We start from the raw sequence: 21296 nt of genomic DNA, 5'->3' as shown, positions 1-21296 counted from the left end.
ATTTCAGGCCAATCGGAGTAGTGTAGCCCATGAAAAGACGGAATTACCCTTGCTGTCCTGTTTTTACCCGAACTTGAAAACTGCTTCAGTAATTGGCTATTTTGGTTGGGATTACTTCTGATTTGGGTTTTGGTGCCTTCTTAGGAAATGTAGCCCCTTGAGTCCTGAGTATGCCTGTAAAATTTCAGGTCAAACAAGTTAGCGTATTCTGAGTTATAGACAAAACCCTCAGGCCTGTTTTAGACATTGGTTTGTGTACGTTTTGAATTTCAGCTTCTGCCCGTGATTTTCGGTTTTGATCCCGTACGAACTGGGTGCTGATCCCTTCATAAGAAATTTAGATCTTGATCTTAGCTTCGAAACGGTATAAAGTACGCCGAAATCCGAGTTCCGTAGCCCCTGTTATGATCAAAACAATATCGCTCGTCAGAACTGCCTTGTATCTGGACAGTTCTGACGGGTACCTTGGCACTCGATTTTCGTTCTGTTCTGAGTGGATTCAAGTATTGGCCAAAACATCAAAGTTTTAACCTTATATTTCAGCTTTCTAACGCCTCTGGAATTTCTTGATTTCGATTCCTGAGCCGTGAGTTATGGCCTTGTAAACAGGGCCTGTGTGGTAAACCGCAATGAAACAGCTGGCACTATTTCGTGCATTTTTTACCTATACCTATTGAGATCTGGGTTGAGATGTCTAAAGGGAAGTTGTAGCCCTTCCTCTTAGCTTCGCAACGGTACCTCATGTACCTTGATCCGATACTCCTAGCCTAACTTTTGACCAAAACGGTTTGAGATGGCAGTTGTGGCCGTTTCCGTTTGCCGTTCCGCGCGCGCGCGTGCGCCCCTTTTTGCCGTTTCCGCAAATTACGTGTGCCAATTTTGCCGTTTTACTTGTTTTGGATCGGTTCGTAGCCGTTTGTGACATAAGTGATAAAATCTTGTATTTCAGATAGTGGTGAGCTAGGCGGAGCCGGTGGGGCCCACTACTAGCGATCATGCGCGAAGCAATCTTGTACTACTTTTGGTATTTTGAGTAAGTATTCAGGCCAGTTTGGTGTGTTTTCTTTGTTATGTGTTTGAGATATGTGAAAAGGGCACTTAGGCGAGGGTGTACTTTATCGCACTCGACCTAAACCCTAATTTGGATGTATAATTGTACTTGGCATATGTATATGAACCTTTTGGAACCAAAACCCTTGAGCTAGTGGCTTGGGGCGACTTTCGTATAAAGTTTGTGAAGTTTGGAAAGTTTGTGATTTTGAATACTTTTGTGAAGTTTGTGAGTTTGGGGCGAACTCTTGACCTGGTTGGACTATTCGAGCCGGTTAGGGCTTGGTCGAAGGCAGTCCAACTTAGTCTGAGGTCACCAAGTTTGTAGGTTCATGTTATGAACCAATTTTGTAAATCCGGTTCACCGAGAAGGTGACCAAGTTTGTGACCCGAGCTTGTGACTCAAGCTCAAGTTTGTGATTTCGTTCGCCCGGGCAAGTTTGTGAGGTGACTGGCCAGTGAGGGTGATAAGGTGTCGGTGGGTGTACAAGTGAAGTTCTATGGACTATTATTTGCAGTCGACGGAGTGTCGGCAGGAGATCACGCATGGCACATGAATTGGCTTTGGAGCCACCCGTATCCTTATTATATGATGTTGTTCTTTTCTGCTTTTGCTTTACTCTTATTGTGTAATTATTGCTACATGAATTTACGCTTTCGCCCCTGTTTACTTACTAAGCATATAGCTTACCCCATTCCTTTTGTTTTCCTTAGCAGGGGCCGACACGGGGACTTTTGGCTCGTATACTAGTATAGTAAGATTGGCTTGTAATAGTTGAACAGTTAGGATATTTGTTTTTTTTTGTTTTGGTGGTTTGACTTGATACTTTTGGAGAATGTAATTATAACTCTTTTGGAGTTGTATATATTGTATTTAGTGCTCTTTCGAACTTTAAGTTTTGAGTCCTGGCGCGAGCTAGGCAGGCGGCCCGCCGATACCCTTGGGTTCGCCCTTGGGAGAAGTGGGGTCGTCACAGTTGGTATCAGAGCTTAGGCTTCCGATCTCTGTAGTGTATCCTAGGCTTGAAGTTTAGGATGCCGGACTGTGGGATACTTGGCTATTAAGGTAAATATTGAATGCTAAGATTTTGATATTGACTTTTGTATTTTTTTTCCATAAGGCAAAGTGGGGATTGAGTTGATTGCACTTGGAGATGGCCAGTCCCAGTGTGAATCGATTTGGTTCCTACTTAATATTGAAGTTAGCTATTTGGACCTATTCTTTAGGTTTGCACCCTAGGGCTGCCGGGGCGGTGCTAGTGGATTAGGTAGGTTCCGTAGGGGAGGCGCGTAGGGCCGTTGATGGGATTTCCTTTTGACTATCTGATATGTTTATTTTGTTATATCTACCATGTTATTTTGTTATAACCAGTATGCCTGGTTTCATTTGTTACCCGGTGATTGACTACATTTTTGGAGCCGTAGTGCTCACGTAAATAATGGATTTTGCACCTACCGGATGTCGGATAACTTGTATATTTTTAGTGTGACTTTGCAAAAATATGTATATTTGAGTATAATCTTTTGAGCTTATTTGTTTGAACCCGGCTTTTGAACTTATTTGAGTACTCGTGTGGTTGAACTTTTGAGGCATTGCCTATTGTGTACTTGACTGCTTTTGAGGATTATTTGATCTGATTAGTGCAAGTTGGAATTTCGAGGACGAAATTCTTTTAAGTGGGGGAGATTGTGAGGACCTAGTCCGTTCATACGTTGAGATTAGGGTTATTCATTATTTTGTACGGTTAAATTAAGGTTTTAGGGCTAAGGAGAAACCCTAATCTCGGCCAAGATAGAAAACCCTAACTTTGCTTACGATAAAACCCTAGTTTATGCGGTATTCTAGTGTGTGTTTTGGCACAAGAAAAAAAAATAGGATTCGTTATAGTTTACAGAGGTTTAACAAGTTTGAAAATGGTTAGTAAACTCTGGATTAGTAAACCTCTAGTGGCACAATGTTAGAAAGCTTAAGTGGAGTTATATTTATCGCCCGTCCTTTTCTACATTTTCTTTATTAGAAAATTCCCTAGATAATTTTTATTGAGTAAAGAGAGTTTTTAGATGATTTTTCTAGGATTAGTTTGTTTTTGAGAAATTAAGAACGTATATCGGAAGTGGGACCCGCTAGTGCGAAAAGTTCGGGAAAATTCGGCCAATTAGGTTAAATTCCGGATACTGTGTAAAATTTATCGGGTGTGAAGAGATATTTATAGGTGTGAAGAGATATTTATAGGTAGTAAGTGGATAGGTGGAGGAGAGAGAAAAAAAAAAGGTAGGCAAGTCATCATGAGGGACAAGTGTCACCAAATGGTTGGAAGAAACTTTTGACCATTATTTCTTGTCTTACCATTTGATTTAAATCAACTAAAAATCACCAAAAATCATCAAAAATTCAGCACATTGTGGCCGACTCTCTCTCTCTCCTTTCCTCCCTCTCTCTCTAAGAAAAAGAAAGAAAACACTCCAAGCTTTGCTCCAATCTACCAAATCAACCATAGAAACTTGTTTTTGCTCCATCAAATCACTTAAGGAAGTGTTGGTGAGTTGTTGTGTGAAGTTTGTTGGAAAGTAAGGAGACCAATAGCTCTCTCTCTCTTGTGTTCTAGGTGAGTGGTGTATGAACTCTCTCCTTCATCTTATGAAGCTTAATTGATGCTTAGTAGGAATTAAAGTGATGAAAATTGTGGTTTATTTCTTGTTTTTGGATGAATTGATGAAGTTTTCAATTTATTGGGATTATTTCTGTTTTATTATGAACTTGATGGTGTGGCCTTGTGTGATGTGTGGAAATGAGGTGTAATAACTCTAGTAAGTGTAAATGATTGATAATTGCAAGCAATTTTGGGTTTGGAGGAAATTTCAGCAAAGTAGGGTTTCATACCCCCAATTTCTGTCCGGTTTTGTATCTTAGGGTTAGAGGCCGAATTGGCCTTTGCTTAAAACATGAAAGTTGTAGGTATTGATGTGTTTGAGGTGACTGTAAAATTTCAGGCCAATCGGAGTAGTGTAGCCCATGAAAAGACGGAATTACCCTTGCTGTCCTGTTTTTACCCGAACTTGAAAACTGCTTCAGTAATTGGCTATTTTGGTTGGGATTACTTCTGATTTGGGTTTTGGTGCCTTCTTAGGAAATGTAGCCCCTTGAGTCCTGAGTATGCCTGTAAAATTTCAGGTCAAACAAGTTAGCGTATTCTGAGTTATAGACAAAACCCTCAGGCCTGTTTTAGACATTGGTTTGTGTACGTTTTGAATTTCAGCTTCTGCCCGTGATTTTCGGTTTTGATCCCGTACGAACTGGGTGCTGATCCCTTCATAAGAAATTTAGATCTTGATCTTAGCTTCGAAACGGTATAAAGTACGCCGAAATCCGAGTTCCGTAGCCCCTGTTATGATCAAAACAATATCGCTCGTCAGAACTGCCTTGTATCTGGACAGTTCTGACGGGTACCTTGGCACTCGATTTTCGTTCTGTTCTGAGTGGATTCAAGTATTGGCCAAAACATCAAAGTTTTAACCTTATATTTCAGCTTTCTAACGCCTCTGGAATTTCTTGATTTCGATTCCTGAGCCGTGAGTTATGGCCTTGTAAACAGGGCCTGTGTGGTAAACCGCAATGAAACAGCTGGCACTATTTCGTGCATTTTTTACCTATACCTATTGAGATCTGGGTTGAGATGTCTAAAGGGAAGTTGTAGCCCTTCCTCTTAGCTTCGCAACGGTACCTCATGTACCTTGATCCGATACTCCTAGCCTAACTTTTGACCAAAACGGTTTGAGATGGCAGTTGTGGCCGTTTCCGTTTGCCGTTCCGCGCGCGCGCGTGCGCCCTTTTTTGCCGTTTCCGCAAATTACGTGTGCCAATTTTGCCGTTTTACTTGTTTTGGATCGGTTCGTAGCCGTTTGTGACATAAGTGATAAAATCTTGTATTTCAGATAGTGGTGAGCTAGGCGGAGCCGGTGGGGCCCACTACTAGCGATCACGCGCGAAGCAATCTTGTACTACTTTTGGTATTTTGAGTAAGTATTCAGGCCAGTTTGGTGTGTTTTCTTTGTTATGTGTTTGAGATATGTGAAAAGGGCACTTAGGCGAGAGTGTACTTTATCGCACTCGACCTAAACCCTAATTTGGATGTATAATTGTACTTGGCATATGTATATGAACCTTTTGGAACCAAAACCCTTGAGCTAGTGGCTTGGGGCGACTTTCGTATAAAGTTTGTGAAGTTTGGAAAGTTTGTGATTTTGAATACTTTTGTGAAGTTTGTGAGTTTGGGGCGAACTCTTGACCTGGTTGGACTATTCGAGCCGGTTAGGGCTTGGTCGAAGGCAGTCCAACTTAGTCTGAGGTCACCAAGTTTGTAGGTTCATGTTATGAACCAATTTTGTAAATCCGGTTCACCGAGAAGGTGACCAAGTTTGTGACCCGAGCTTGTGACTCAAGCTCAAGTTTGTGATTTCGTTCGCCCGGGCAAGTTTGTGAGGTGACTGGCCAGTGAGGGTGATAAGGTGTCGGTGGGTGTACAAGTGAAGTTCTACGGACTATTATTTGCAGTCGACGGAGTGTCGGCAGGAGATCACGCATGGCACATGAATTGGCTTTGGAGCCACCCGTATCCTTATTATATGATGTTGTTCTTTTCTGCTTTTGCTTTACTCTTATTGTGTAATTATTGCTACATGAATTTACGCTTTCGCCCCTGTTTACTTACTAAGCATATAGCTTACCCCATTCCTTTTGTTTTCCTTAGCAGGGGCCGACGCGGGGACTTTTGGCTCGTATACTAGTATAGTAAGATTGGCTTGTAATAGTTGAACAGTTAGGATATTTGTTTTTTTTTGTTTTGGTGGTTTGACTTGATACTTTTGGAGAATGTAATTATAACTCTTTTGGAGTTGTATATATTGTATTTAGTGCTCTTTCGAACTTTAAGTTTTGAGTCCTGGCGCGAGCTAGGCAGGCGGCCCGCCGATACCCTTGGGTTCGCCCTTGGGAGAAGTGGGGTCGTCACAGTTATGTTGGCAACATTGTTTGTGTGTGTTTTGGGGCTGAATTAAGAAAAATAATGAAGCCATAAATGGCTGGAAAATAGGTAAATACAAAGGGCGTGCTGCCCAAATTTACACTCAAGGGTTAGGTAGAGATACTCGCGACTTGAGTACGAATTCAGGAACAAATCTCATTTGAATCGTCTAGGGTATTCAAGTTTTCTTTCATAGAGGTATATAAGTTAGAATTCAGCCGAAACTTGTACCCTTGGAAAATGAAAGTAACGACTAATAGAAAGACATTTTTCTCCTCACTTCGACTCAAACGGAGATTTCAAAGGTTAATCACTTCAAAGTTTCAATGTTTTAAGAGCGAGCATGAGTTTACAAATATTCTCCAAATAAGTTTCAATTACGTGATTCTCGTTAAACAAAACATTTAAGTTTCAAACTTTGATCGATTTTCAAAGCTTTTGAACGATGTTTTATCGCAGATTTGAACTCCAAACCAGGAGTACAACCTGAGCGTGATCTGTAAAAGCACCACATTTTGGTGAGTGCTTCCAAATACCTAATTGAGCTAGATACTTGTTTTCAATACTTGACCAATGTGATCGAATGATATTTGATTGGTATGGTCGGGCAAAGGTGTACTTTATCGCACTTGCCCTAATATGATATGAACTCTTTTATTGTTGCAATTGACTTGATATACTTGTTTGATTTGTAAGTACTGAGCGGCAGTATGTACCACACTCTACTCGAGTGGGAGGTGCCTCTCATTCCCGTCTCCATACTTTTATCTTGATTCAGTCGATTGGAGATGTTATCTTATCGACTTCTTGGAAACCCAAAGCCCACTGGCTAGTTAATCGAATCGAGCCGGCAAGTGCTTGGTTGATTAGATAACGAACCATGGGTATCTAGTATTGTCGAGTGGAGTGTTATCTCCTCGACTAATCGGTATGCTCGAGTATTACCACCAGTGTTTACCGTGGAGTTCGGGGCCGGTAAGGGGTTTGGTTGGTGGACGGTGTGACGGCCCTACCTCCCCCTAAGGCGTACCCCAGGGTTCGGCGGGTCGCCTGCCCAACTCTCGCCGGGACTCAGTCGTTCACTACATTCTTCAAACAGATTACAATATAAATCTCAAATATTACATCAAATGTTCCAACATTTACATATCAAAAGCGAAGCGTCCACGCTTCCACTACGCCACTCTGATCCATGATCCCAATTCTTATACAAGAGGAATTCCACAACAATAAAATCACAACAAGCCTTCCTTCGCCACGAGCCCTGTGGAGGGGAATAAAATAGTTTTGGGGTGAGCTAGAAGCTCAGCCAAGATGATGAAGAATGAAGGTAATTTTGGATCAATTTGGTACTTATTTGGTAAAGGTAGTAAGATTGTCAAATGTCAAAGTCCAACCTTCAATAACAAGGTGACACTTGTCACCCTTTAAGCTTGAGATTATCTTCTTGTCTCTCCAAGACAAATATCTTAACACCTTGTAAAATAATATCACTCAATACAAAATTCCAACAAGTTGTCAAAAATATAATGCATTTACCGCACTAGCGGGTCCCACGTTCAAAATACGCTCTTAATTTCTCAAAAACTAACCGATACTAGAAAAATCATTTTAAAACTATCTTTGCTCATAAATTTTGTAACGCCCCCACTTCTCCCTAAGGCGAACCAAAGGGTATCCGCGGGACGCCTGCCCAGCTCTCGCCAGGACTCACTACAATCCATCATTCAAAAGCTCGAAATACTTTAAGTAACTTCAATACATAATTAAAGTACTCCAAATATCTCACACTTACAATTATGCAGCTTCCAAACTTAAATACAACCCAACGGAAAAGGGTACAAAAGCCATCCGTTATAATATAACTTAAAGTTTTCAAAAGAAAACAATCTAGTACTACTCACGAGCACCCTTGGTCTCGAACCCTGTAAAAGAAAATCACAACGTGGGATGAGCTACACAGCCCAGTGAGGTTCCAATACACTCTAACAGTTCAAATAAATCAAGTAAGTTGGGCATATCATATGCATGGTTCAATGTTACACAATGGCGTGTTATCATGAGGTGATAATCATTGTACGAGTAATTTGAGACATTTATCATGGTATAAGACATTTATCATGAGACAGGTATCATGATATAAGTACATTGGTCAGGTAACAGGTATGGAGCATATCACAGGCATAGTTCAGGATTTCATGTTGACATTTTAGCATGAAACAATTATCATGATGCAAGGTAAACATATACGGTAGGATACGGTGTTCTAGTGGAACTCTGTCGGTCATCTGCACCTTATGACTTCTGATCCCCACGGTACGGTCTGGCCATCGCCTTATCCCTCCAGTGGTAATACTCGAGTATACCGAAACGGTGGCCCAGGGTCCCAACCTACCCGACCGAGCCCAGTCCTGGCTCGAGTAGGTCAGTACCCAAGGGCAGGGCCCAAGTTCAGCTTAGAGCTTACAACATGCACAGGTAACCAAGTAATTCGACAAAAGGTAAAATTCATCATTTGAGTAGGTCGAGTGAGGTAAAGTACACACTCGCCTAATAATGATGGACAGCTTCATATAACATGTGATTCATGATAATCAAGTAATCAGGTGGTCAAGTAACCAAGTAAGTTGGTGATCACGTAAGCAGATAACCAAGTAAGCAAGTGACCAAATAGATTAGAAAACGGTAAGTAAACACGGTTAACGTTAAACGGTAAACGGTTAACGGTAGTAATTACGGTTAATTGGTAGACATATATCATTTCAATAGGCCGCCATTGGCCGTTTTTCACTTTCACCACGTAAGAGTCGAGGAGATTCACTCCAACCGACTTATGCTGTCATAGCATAATTAATCATTTAAACACATCATGTAAATATGCTCTCCAAACATTTCATATCTAGTATTTCAAGTAATCACATAAGTATGCTCTTTAAGCATTTCATATCGAATAGTTCAAGTAGTCACGTAAATATACTCTTCAAGTGTTTCATATCGAATAGTTCAAAAATACATACTTCAGGTGTTTCATGTCGAGTAATTCAAGTATACATTATTCAAATATGCATGAGTGTGGCAAATACTCAACATATAGCACTTAACACTTAATAATCATGACATAAGCGTGTCCTAGACTTATTCGATTACGTATTCCTATATGGAACACTCACCTAGTCAAAACAAGCGAGTAGTTCTTAAACAAGCGTTTTAGGTGTCCGCTCCGAGATCCTCTTGAATGTCCCCTTGAGTGCCTGAGCAAACAATAATCAACTACCACTCAAAATCATTCTAATTATCGAGGAAAATTGTACACTAGTACAATCTAAGAAATTAACGCGGAGACGAGTCTAAGAGTTCGTGTAACTCGAGGTTCAAAAGTGGATTTTAAAATACAAGACAAATCTGATTTCCATCTTTGAAATCAAATGTAAAACGATCAAATGATATTGAAGGAAAATGGAGGGTTTGAAACCCTTAGTTTCCTTTAAGTTAGAAAATTCCAGATTTAACAAGCAATTTTTGAAAAATCATATTTCATTCTCTACAAGTCCAAAATTGGAAAACTTGGTACTGTTGGAATCCTCTTTCAAAGTACTAAAAGTTCTTAGAAGACACTTTTCCACGAATGTAAGTGAAAGGCACTCAAATTTTGGCTCAAAATTGGTAACTTGAATTACCAAGGCAGATTTAAGTTGGTTTTTGGCCAACTTTAGAAATTCGGCAAAATTCACTTGTTTTGAACTAACCTTTGAAATTTGGAAATCAATTAGTGTTGCAATCCAAGAGTATAACAAAACAAGCGGAACGAGAAACGGAGTTTCGAAAACCAAGATATAGTACCTCCAAGTTGCTGAAAAAGTTAAGACTGTTGGGCTATTTTCCAGGTTTAAAACTAGATTTGAAATATCATTTGGTCATCAAGTTGGCATTAGAAATACATCAAACTTGGTACACTAAATATTCCATGTGTGAACAACATTTCTACTAAGTTTCGTACAAAAACTCTCACGGTAAGGTAGTCATTAAAACAACCAAAGTTTATGAAGAGTTTCAAGGCTAAACTACCTTCTCACTTTTCTTTTGTTTACAAACTTTTTGTACCATGAAATCAGTTTCAAATCTCTCCATTATTGAAACCAAGAGTTCATAAACATCCACTGAGAAATTTAAAGACCATTGACATCCAAATTCTAGAAATAAAACTCTCCAAATCAGATTTGGCCATTTGGCTAAGAGAAAACAAAAGTTTTCCAGATTCGATGAGCGAATTTTGTGACATCATTTGCATATCAAAATGGTCTTAGAATATTACCAAATTTTGTACAATTAAACCTCCATATGAGGATTACTCTTCTATCAAATTTCATTTGAAAATTCACACGGGAAGGTAGTTAACTAAACCATCAAAGTTCAGGAAATTTCCCAAGGTAAAACTGTCTTCTAGCTCTTCTTTCCTTTTTAAACATTTTGTCCAAAGCAACCAACCCAAATCTGGTTTATTTGTGAAACAAAGTCCAAGGAACATCTAATCTAAAGTTTGGTAGATGTCGGACATCAAAGTTTCCAAAACAACAAGTCCCAAATCATTGTTAGTTACAAATCTGTCCAAGTGGAAAATTCTATCACTGTAGCAGTTTCAAACTTTGGCCACAACTCACTCCATTCAACTTGGAATTGGGCGTGGTTGATGGCGTTGGAAAGCTCTCTTCTAAAGCTGAATTTTCTCAGAAGAAACCATTTTCAAATTTCATTCACAAATAGCTCGTTTTTGAGCATCAAGAAGCAATTTCTGTCCTGTCTCCTGGAGAGCAACGAAACAGGACAGTGATATTCAATCGAATGGTGTGGCTCACTCAAGTGGAACCAGAATGTGAAATTGGTACCGATGGAAAGCTAGGAATGTTTAGTTTCCAATGCCGCAAACGGCACTTGATTTCGACATCGGAACAAAGAGTTATGGCCGTTACAAAATGACTGCCTGGGCAATACGGGATTCATTTTCCAGTTTTGCTAACTTTGGAAATCAACTCATTTGACCAACCAAATCATGTTATTTTTCAATGAAATTTTGTACACACTTACAATAATAGATAAACAACATAATCAATTCATTATAATCTCAAAATCTGGCACGAAAATGGTCGGACAAGGCAGGGGTAAAACGGTCACTTTTGCTCCAAGCACCTCCTTTGATTTTCTACCAACAATACAACATTAATCTACTAATATAAGCACTAAACCACCATTAATTTCATCATCCAACATCAAATCAGCAACAAACCAAGAGTGGGAGTTCATAGAGCCCACTTTCACATTTTATACCATAAACAAGACTACCCACATGATTATATAACCTTATATGTGCAATAAATCTTACAAAAACTAAGATCTATGGGTTGGATGATTTGCTACCTTCTTGGATGATTAGATCAGAAATTTTGGTCACTCTTTGCTCCAGAAAACCGTGGCTTTTCAGCTCCCTTTTGCAGCTCAAAATACTCCTCAAGTGTTAAGCTAAGTGTAGTTCGAATTTGGAGTGAATTGGAAGAGGTTTGGTGAAGATTTGATGGAGGAATTGGAAGAACTCTTGAGCTGTTTTTCTTGCTTTGTTGTTCGGCCAGATGAGGGAGCAAGAGAGAGAAATTGTGGTCTGAAATGAGGCTTCCAAAGGAAGCTTAATGACTAAGGATTGGGTGCACAAAAGTCAACCGCAAAAAGTGCGCGCACGCGCGCGTTTTGTGCTCGATTCCTCTCGCGTTTGTTTCACTAGTGTACTAAACTTCTAATGCATTTATATTTATATAAATATTATTCACTCTTAATTGTCCCAAAATAAGGGTCTAAAGTTCCTCAATTTAAATTGCGCGTGTGAAAACGCGTATCTCCAATTTAAGCGCAATAACGCGAAACTTCCGAGAAATTCTTATAACGATAGTACTAATAACTATCACTTGAGTATTTAAACATTAAAATTCCTATTTTAAGACTAAGGCACGTATCTCCAATTTTTCTGAGCTCAGTGTATCCTCAAATCGGCTATCGTTCCAAATGCACGTGCACTATTTCACTTATCGGGCTTTCGGAAATTAATTTTTGAAACAAGTCATTTTAAAAATATAATGAAACTATATTTCCATGTAATTAGGTCTCAAGAGCTTAGAAAATAATATTCGGAGTAAAAGACCAAATAAATAATTAAATAAGCTAAAAATAGGAGATTAAATAAGTAAATTTTTGCGAGTCCTCACAACCTCCCCTTCTTAAAAGAATTTCGTCCTCGAAATTCATACCTTCTGTAATCTCAGACAACTCTGAACCGTGTGGTGTGTTCATGTCATGCGTTCTTTCAGGTGCCATTGGTCGGTTTCTCCTTCCATTGACTTGTCGAGGAACAGTTCCATTTCCTTGTTGAGCAGTAGTTTCTCGTGGATACCTCCTTGGACAGTCATGAACTTTATGATTGGTACTCCCACATCCCATACACTTTCGTCCCTTTAGCCAACAGTTTTCTTCAATGTGATTCGTCCTTCCACAATATCCACAAGTCGGACGAGGTGTGGTGACCTGACTTGCTTGCGAGGTTTTCTTTGATCGTGTTTGTCCTACTGAAGTCCGTCGTGACATAGTTCCTTTTGGTTCCTTTATCATGAGTGGTGCAGGAAGTAACAGTCCTACTTCATCCACTTCTTTTCTAACTTTGGGTGGTGGTCCATTTTTTCCTAGTGTACTGTCAGGTGTATCTCTTTTCCTTTTTTGAAAAGCTCTCAGTTGAGATTTTGTGCTTTCTACCCTTTGCGCTTTTTCAAGAGCGTCACTAAATGTTTCAACCTGTGCTGCGGCAAGGGCATCTTGGATTTCCAAATCTAATCCTTGGATAAACCGTCTTATTCTCTTCCGTTCAGTAGCCACCAATTCTGGGGCATATGTAGATAATTTCGTAAAGCGTGTTTCATACTCAGCTACGCTTAAAGTTCCTTGACGAAGCTTTATAAAATCATCTTCTCTCTTTTCTTGGACAAGTGGAGGAAGAAATTTCTCATTAAATTCACGCACGAAGTTTATCCAAATTCTCGGAGTTTGATCTCTTTCCCACTTGTTTCTTATAACATTCCACCATACTCGGGCTGCTCCTTCGAGTTGAAATACAGCAAATGTGACTTGTCTCTCCTCTGTGTAATCCAAGGCATCGAATATATTTCTTATATTTTCTAACCAATTCTCAGCCACCTCTGGATCAGGCCCTCCAGCAAACTTGGGCGGAGAGAATTTCTGAAACCGCTCTAAAGCTCGATCCTCCCCTATCTCTTGGTTTCCACGTTGGTTTCCTTGTCCAACACCTTGACCTTGTTGAGCTACCAAGAGCTCTAGGATATCCGTCATGCGAGTTAAAACTTGTCCTATCTGGTCATTTCCTCTCCCAGCACTTAGCTCAACGTTTTGATCGATATCGGACCCATTAGCTACTCTTTCATTTCGGGGTTGTCTAGGTTGACGTCCCTTTCGTTGTCCTCTAGTTTCCATGTCCACAACTAATCTATACGCACATGCATAACCCTCACACTTAGTTAAAATTGAACTACACTCATATACCAGTAGCAACATTTAAAGAGGATGAAGACACTTTCATAAATAACATTATCACTATGCAAGTAAACACAAACTAGAGTTCATTAAATCATAACACAAATTATGGCCAAGTAAAGTTCATGCCAAGTCAAAGTCAATAACAAAAATAAACAAGTGATTATCACAAGTACATTCATCTCCAAGGCGCAAACTCTTAAGTTCTACTCCCATCGTCTCACTATGAAAGATCACCAGTAGAGATTCACTAGATTAATTGGAACTAGACGATTCTCGTTCCCTAACATGCTCGATTTCAATCCCAACACAAGGATCTTTTGGGTTACGATATTTTCCATCTTCCACTCTTAATTATTGTACCATCTTAACCAAACAATTATTGGTTTCCTGTAACCATTCACATGAAATATCGATTCATTCTTATTCCCCACAAATGGAGATATAAAGTCCCTATGGTTGCTTTCCACTCCCAAGTACTCGGGTTCAAGAATCCAAAATAGGATAATTCACATCTCGAGCCGGCCGGTCCTAAGAGTAAATCACCACATTCGAGATTCCTACCCAACATACATATCAAATTCCCTCCAATTATCAAGATAAAGGTTTTACAACCTATAACATTCATGATTCACAACTTACATTTCTAGAAGGGCACTTAAGTCTTTACTCAACCACATAGTAAGGACCAAACACCACTTGGCCCTATCTTGCTCCTTTGTAGAGACCACGTGAAGTGGCTCTAAATTTCATCACTACAAGCAATCATTTAACTTTCAGAATAGTCCCACAGTCCGGCATCCTAAACATTTAAGCCTAGGATACACTACAAAATCTGAAGCCTAAGCTCTGATACCAATTGTGACGCCCCCACTTCTCCCTAAGGCGAACCAAAGGGTATCCGCGGGACGCCTGCCCAGCTCTCGCCAGGACTCACTACAATCCATCATTCAAAAGCTCGAAATACTTTAAGTAACTTCAATACATAATTAAAGTACTCCAAATATCTCACACTTACAATTATGCAGCTTCCAAACTTAAATACAACCCAACGGAAAAGGGTACAAAAGCCATCCGTTATAATATAACTTAAAGTTTTCAAAAGAAAACAATCTAGTACTACTCACGAGCACCCTTGGTCTCGAACCCTGTAAAAGAAAATCACAACGTGGGATGAGCTACACAGCCCAGTGAGGTTCCAATACACTCTAACAGTTCAAATAAATCAAGTAAGTTGGGGATATCATATGCATGGTTCAATGTTACACAATGGCGTGTTATCAAGAGGTGATAATCATTGTACGAGTAATTTGAGACATTTATCATGGTATAAGACATTTATCATGAGACAGGTATCATGATATAAGTACATTGGTCAGGTAACAGGTATGGAGCATATCACAGGCATAGTTCAAGATTTCATGTTGACATTTTAGCATGAAACAATTATCATGATACAAGGTAAACATATACGGTAGGATACGGTGTTCCAGTGGAACTCTGTCGGTCATCTGCACCTTATGACTTCTGATCCCCACGGTACGGTCTGGCCATCGCCTTATCCCTCCAGTGGTAATACTCGAGTATACCGAAACGGTGGCCCAGGGTCCCAACCTACCCGACCGAGCCCAGTCCTGGCTCGAGTAGGTCAGTACCCAAGGGCAGGGCCCAAGTTCAGCTTAGAGCTTACAACATGCACAGGTAACCAAGTAATTCGACAAAAGGTAAAATTCATCATTTGAGTAGGTCGAGTGAGGTAAAGTACACACTCGCCTAATAATGATGGACAGCTTCATATAACATGTGATTCATGATAATCAAGTAATCAGGTGGTCAAGTAACCAAGTAAGTTGGTGATCACGTAAGCAGATAACCAAGTAAGCAAGTGACCAAATAGATTAGAAAACGGTAAGTAAACACGGTTAACGGTAAACGGTAAACGGTTAACGGTAGTAATTACGGTTAATTGGTAGACATATATCATTTCAATAGGCCGCCATTGGCCGTTTTTCACTTTCACCACGTAAGAGTCGAGGAGATTCACTCCAACCGACTTATGCTGTCATAGCATAATTAATCATTTAAACACATCATGTAAATATGCTCTCCAAACATTTCATATCTAGTATTTCAAGTAATCACATAAGTATGCTCTTTAAGCATTTCATATCGAATAGTTCAAGTAGTCACGTAAATATACTCTTCAAGTGTTTCATATCGAATAGTTCAAATATACATACTTCAGGTGTTTCATGTCGAGTAATTCAAGTATACATTATTCAAATATGCATGAGTGTGGCAAATACTCAACATATAGCACTTAACACTTAATAATCATGACATAAGCGTGTCCTAGACTTATTCGATTACGTATTCCTATATGGAACACTCACCTAATCAAAACAAGCGAGTAGTTCTTAAACAAGCGTTTTAGGTGTCCGCTCCGAGATCCTCTTGAATGTCCCCTTGAGTGCCTGAGCAAACAATAATCAACTACCACTCAAAATCATTCTAATTATCGAGGAAAATTGTACACTAGTACAATCTAAGAAATTAACGCGGAGACGAGTCTAAGAGTTCGTGTAACTCGAGGTTCAAAAGTGGATTTTAAAATACAAGACAAATCTGATTTCCATCTTTGAAATCAAATGTAAAACGATCAAATGATATTGAAGGAAAATGGAGGGTTTGAAACCCTTAGTTTCCTTTAAGTTAGAAAATTCCAGATTTAACAAGCAATTTTTGAAAAATCATATTTCATTCTCTACAAGTCCAAAATTGGAAAACTTGGTACTGTTGGAATCCTCTTTCAAAGTACTAAAAGTTCTTAGAAGACACTTTTCCACGAATGTAAGTGAAAGGCACTCAAATTTTGGCTCAAAGTTGGTAACTTGAATTACCAAGGCAGATTTAAGTTGGTTTTTGGCCAACTTTAGAAATTCGGTAAAATTCACTTGTTTTGAACTAACCTTTGAAATTTGGAAATCAATTAGTGTTGCAATCCAAGAGTATAACGAAACAAGCGGAACGAGAAACGGAGTTTCGAGCACCAAGATATAGTACCTCCAAGTTGCTGAAAAAGTTAAGACTGTTGGGCTATTTTCCAGGTTTAAAACTAGATTTGAAATATCATTTGGTCATCAAGTTGGCATTAGAAATACATCAAACTTGGTACACTAAATCTTCCATGTGTGAACAACATTTCTACTAAGTTTCGTACAAAAACTCTCACGGTAAGGTAGTCATTAAAACAACCAAAGTTTATGAAGAGTTTCAAGGCTAAACTACCTTCTCACTTTTCTTTTGTTTACAAACTTTTTGTACCATGAAATCAGTTTCAAATCTCTCCATTATTGAAACCAAGAGTTCATAAACATCCACTGAGAAATTTAAAGACCATTGACATCCAAATTCTAGAAATAAAACTCTCCAAATCAGATTTGGCCATTTGGCTAAGAGAAAACAAAAGTTTTCCAGATTCGATGAGCGAATTTTGTGACATCATTTGCATATCAAAATGGTCTTAGAATATTACCAAATTTTGTACAATTAAACCTCCATATGAGGATTACTCTTCTATCAAATTTCATTTGAAAATTCACACGGGAAGGTAGTTAACTAAACCATCAAAGTTCAGGAAATTTCCCAAGGTAAAACTGTCTTCTAGCTCTTCTTTCCTTTTTAAACATTTTGTCCAAAGCAACCAACCCAAATCTGGTTTATTTGTGAAACAAAGTCCAAGGAACATCTAATCTAAAGTTTGGTAGATGTCGGACATCAAAGTTTCCAAAACAACAAGTCCCAAATCATTGTTAGTTACAAATCTGTCCAAGTGGAAAATTCTATCACTGTAGCAGTTTCAAACTTTGGCCACAACTCACTCCATTCAACTTGGAATTGGGCGTGGTTGATGGCGTTGGAAAGCTCTCTTCTAAAGCTGAATTTTCTCAGAAGAAACCATTTTCAAATTTCATTCACAAATAGCTCGTTTTTGAGCATCAAGAAGCAATTTCTGTCCTGTCTCCTGGAGAGCAACGAAACAGGACAGTGATATTCAATCGAATGGTGTGGCTCACTCAAGTGGAACCAGAATGTGAAATTGGTACCGATGGAAAGCTAGGAATGTTTAGTTTCCAATGCCGCAAACGGCACTTGATTTCGACATCGGAACAAAGAGTTATGGCCGTTACAAAATGACTGCCTGGGCAATACGGGATTCATTTTCCAGTTTTGCTAACTTTGGAAATCAACTCATTTGACCAACCAAATCATGTTATTTTTCAATGAAATTTTGTACACACTTACAATAATAGATAAACAACATAATCAATTCATTAGAATCTCAAAATCTGGCACGAAAATGGTCGGACAAGGCAGGGGTAAAACGGTCACTTTTGCTCCAAGCACCTCCTTTGATTTTCTACCAACAATACAACATTAATCTACTAATATAAGCACTAAACCACCATTAATTTCATCATCCAACATCAAATCAGCAACAAACCAAGAGTGGGAGTTCATAGAGCCCACTTTCACATTTTATACCATAAACAAGACTACCCACATGATTATATAACCTTATATGTGCAATAAATCTTACAAAAACTAAGATCTATGGGTTGGATGATTTGCTACCTTCTTGGATGATTAGATCAGAAATTTTGGTCACTCTTTGCTCCAGAAAACCGTGGCTTTTCAGCTCCCTTTTGCAGCTCAAAATACTCCTCAAGTGTTAAGCTAAGTGTAGTTCGAATTTGGAGTGAATTGGAAGAGGTTTGGTGAAGATTTGATGGAGGAATTGGAAGAACTCTTGAGCTGTTTTTCTTGCTTTGTTGTTCGGCCAGATGAGGGAGCAAGAGAGAGAAATTGTGGTCTGAAATGAGGCTTCCAAAGGAAGCTTAATGACTAAGGATTGGGTGCACAAAAGTCAACCGCAAAAAGTGCGCGCACGCGCGCGTTTTGTGCTCGATTCCTCTCGCGTTTGTTTCACTAGTGTACTAAACTTCTAATGCATTTATATTCATATAAATATTATTCACTCTTAATTGTCCCAAAATAAGGGTCTAAAGTTCCTCAATTTAAATTGCGCGTGTGAAAACGCGTATCTCCAATTTAAGCGCAATAACGCGAAACTTCCGAGAAATTCTTATAACGATAGTACTAATAACTACCACTTGAGTATTTAAACATTAAAATTCCTATTTTAAGACTAAGGCACGTATCTCCAATTTTTCTGAGCTCAGTGTATCCTCAAATCGGCTATCGTTCCAAATGCACGTGCACTATTTCACTTATCGGGCTTTCGGAAATTAATTTTTGAAACAAGTCATTTTAAAAATATAATGAAACTATATTTCCATGTAATTAGGTCTCAAGAGCTTAGAAAATAATATTCGGAGTAAAAGACCAAATAAATAATTAAATAAGCTAAAAATAGGAGATTAAATAAGTAAATTTTTGCGAGTCCTCACAAATTTTATCTGGGAAATTTTTCTAATCAAGAAAATGTAGAAAAGGCGGGCGATTAAATAAAATAAACCCTAGAAAATTAGAAAATTTCCAGATTCTCAAACTCTTTTTTTTTTTCGGGGCGTCACAAACTCCCCTCCTTAAAAGAATGTCGTCCTCGACATTCCACTTGTACTAATCAAGTCGAGATATCCCGCAATAATCACTAATATTGCAAACCAAACCCACAGTCCGGCATCCTAAACTTTAGCCTAGGATACACTACAGAGATCTGAAGCCTAAGCTCTGATACCACTTGTGACGGCCCCACCTCCCCCTAAGGCGTACCCCAGGGTTCGGTGGGTCGCCTGCCCAGCTCTCGCCGGGACTCAGTCATTCACTACATTCCTCAAACAGATTACAATATAAATCTCAAATATTACATCAAATGTTCCAACATTTACATATCAAAAGCGAAGCGTCCACGCTTCCACTACGCCACTCTGATCCATGATCCCAATTCTTATACAAGAGGAATTCCACAACAATAAAATCACAACAAGCCTTCCTTTGCCACGAGCCCTGTGGAGGGGAATAAAATAGTTTTAGGGTGAGCTAAAAGCTCAGCCAAGATGATGAAGAATGAATGTAATTTTGGATCAAGTTGGTACTTATTCGGTAAAGGTAGTAAGATGGTCAAATGTCAAAGTCCAACCTTCAATAACAAGGTGACACTTGTCACCCTTTAAGCTTGAGATTATCTTCTTGTCTCTCCAGGACAAATATCTTAACACCTTGTAAAATAATATCACTCAATACAAAATTCCAACAAGTTGTCAAAAATATAATGCATTTACCGCACTAGCGGGTCCCACGTTCAAAATACGCTCTTAATTTCTCAAAAACTAACCGATACTAGAAAAATCATTTTAAAACTATCTTTGCTCATAAACTTTATCTGGGAAATTTTTCTAATTAAGAAAATGTAGAAAAAGCGGGCGATTAAATAAAATAAACCCTAGAAAATTAGAAAATTTCCGGGTTCTCAAACTCTTTTTTTTTTCGGGGCGTCACAGACGGAGATTGGAGTTAAGTGGTCTACTACTGGACTAGTTACCTTACTTGAAAGTTGACGGAGCGTCAACTACCTCTCGATCAAGCTACCGTGGAGCTAATTTACAAGAGCAACTATATCCTTTTACATGAAATGCTGAATATTTATTGTTTGGCCATATGAAGTGTTATTGCTCACTTTCTCGACTTGTTATGCTCGCTATTTCACTATTATGATACATTCACTATTAATTAATGGTCAATTTGCTATTTGGAACATCACTGAACATTAGCTCACTCCGTTAGTTTTGTTTTCCTTACATGGGGTACGAGCGAGGCGTAAGACGTGTACAGACTAGCGTAGTCTAGTTGTTTTGAATTTTACGATTGTACTCGCGCTAATGCTTGGATAGGGTTGAATGTATTGGGAACTTAGAACCTTTGTCTTATTTGGGATTGTATAACTATTTGAGATAGAAATGTTTGTAAGTATACGTTCTACGCTTGGGACTGTTATTTCATTTATTATTGAGGTTGCATCCTATTTTATTTGATGTGAGTAAGTGAGTCCTAGCGAGAGCTGGACCGGCGATCTGCTAAACCCTAAGGTACGCCTCAGGGGGAGGTGGGGTCGTCACAAACCACTTTCCAAACCTTAGAATATAGAGCTAAGTATCAAACTCCCAACTCCACACTTAATTTACATAATATGCGTCAAACTTACAATTCACGCTTACAAAAGTCAAAAGTAAGGTCTTCTAAACAAAAGGTTACAATCCAAAGTACAAGTTGAAGACAAAAGTAAAGCTATAAAAGTTCTCAACCACAGTTCCATCCCTGATCTGTTAAGGAAAACAAAAGGAGTTGGGTGAGCTAAAACTCAGTGAGGTTCCAAATAAACATGTAAGCACATAGCCAAATAAAGACGTAATATAGACAAGTAAACATCGTATTCGACTATAACAATTTAATCACCATTCAATTCAAGGATACAGGTGGCTTTCAAAAGCCAAATCCACTTGAGTTTGATCATAACAAGAATCCATTGACTCTCCATCAACGTTTGCATTTAAAGAATATAATGTCTGTAGAACACCACTTACTCAAATTTCCGTCCACCAGTCAACCCCCTTACTAGGCCCG

The sequence above is a fragment of the Coffea arabica genome, chromosome 11c (assembly GCF_036785885.1).
Source record: "Coffea arabica cultivar ET-39 chromosome 11c, Coffea Arabica ET-39 HiFi, whole genome shotgun sequence".
NCBI classification, from domain to species: domain Eukaryota; kingdom Viridiplantae; phylum Streptophyta; class Magnoliopsida; order Gentianales; family Rubiaceae; genus Coffea; species Coffea arabica.
This window is presented reverse-complemented; position numbering follows the sequence as displayed.